The sequence below is a fragment of the Lathyrus oleraceus genome, chromosome 1 (genome assembly GCF_024323335.1).
Source record: "Lathyrus oleraceus cultivar Zhongwan6 chromosome 1, CAAS_Psat_ZW6_1.0, whole genome shotgun sequence".
In the NCBI taxonomy this organism is placed as follows: Eukaryota; Viridiplantae; Streptophyta; class Magnoliopsida; order Fabales; family Fabaceae; genus Lathyrus; species Lathyrus oleraceus.
Window position 1 is genome coordinate 365,225,841 of NC_066579.1, and position 1,416 is coordinate 365,227,256.

Here is a 1,416-nt window from a genome sequence, read left to right on the forward strand (position 1 = left end):
ACGTTCGCTACACGCTCGCCTAGCGAACGTTCGCTACACGTTCGCCTAGCGAAGCTGACAGGCAACAGAAAATTTCGGGCTTCATTCTGAGCCCATTAGGTCATCAAAGGAGTATTATAAATACCCCAACTCCAGAACGAAAAGGGGAGAACGAAAAACCGAGACGGAGACGGCCGGAAACCCTGGCATAGCAACCCCGGAGAGTAGCCCAGAGAAGTCGGAGTGAAGAAACCCTGACGGCCGCTCATCCGCACCGAAGTTACCGCCGCCCAACTCAACCCGATACCAAAAGTGACTTGCCAATTCAGCATTACCACTCCATTGCAAACAGGTTTGTGTATCATTATTGTTTTATGCTTCCAATTTGTAAATCTCTAAATACATAATACATCATGATTGAATTTTTGGATATGTAATTAGACTTTGCATGTGAATTCCAGTACGCCTGAATATCCTGAGTGTTTGACCATATTATTTCTGTAATTGAATGCAATAAGGCATGCAGCATGCTGAGATCATACTGTTCTGAAATTCAAAACCCGCAGCCGCTCGCTAGCACATCGCTAAGCGAGCATGTAGCGAGCATTCGCTAGGACCTCGCTAGGCGAGGCAGAGGCGAACGGGACAGCCGTTGATATTTGTTATGTCCTATGCGTAACCTGATCTATTCTATGTTAATTATGCACTGTTTTGCCTGACATTCATGCTGCTGTGTTTTCTTTTGCGGTGTAATCCTCGATTGCACCCTGATTGGTATTCTAACCCGTTTGCTTAATGTTATAAAGGTTCACATATCCCAGGAAAAGAGTGCTGTTTAGGCCTTCCACTTTATTTGTGGGATACCCTTATGAAGATCCACCCTAAATTGCTTAATTAATTTTAATGTATTAAGTTTAATGTATTAATTTTAATGTATTGATTTTAATGTGGAGATTCATCCTAATCACCTAATTGACTTTAAAATATGACCTTTAAACATGTGATTTTGGACCTCTCTTTGCTGCCCTACGGTATTACGGTATAACGGTCATGTCCCGCGAATGTAGGGATACACTTAGCAAAGACCCTTCGGTTAAATCATCATAAAATAAATCATGGTCCCTCGGATGTTGCTTCGAATATATGATTTCGTCCCTCGATGACCCTTCGGTGTAGCCTACGGTTAAATGATGATCGTCCCTTCGAATGCTAAGGTATCCTTACAACTGTTGCCTTCAATGACCTATCGATGACCCTTAAACATCCAAAGGGTAAAATTACTTACTTCTCAATAGTAAGGACAGTTTTACCCTCATAAGGATAGGAAACGTTCATAACGACCTTAGGAAGGTATAACTCTCAATTGCTGGATCATAACCTCAAACATTTCCCACCCCTCACACTTTGCAAATCCTAGAAAATCACCACTTGGTATAC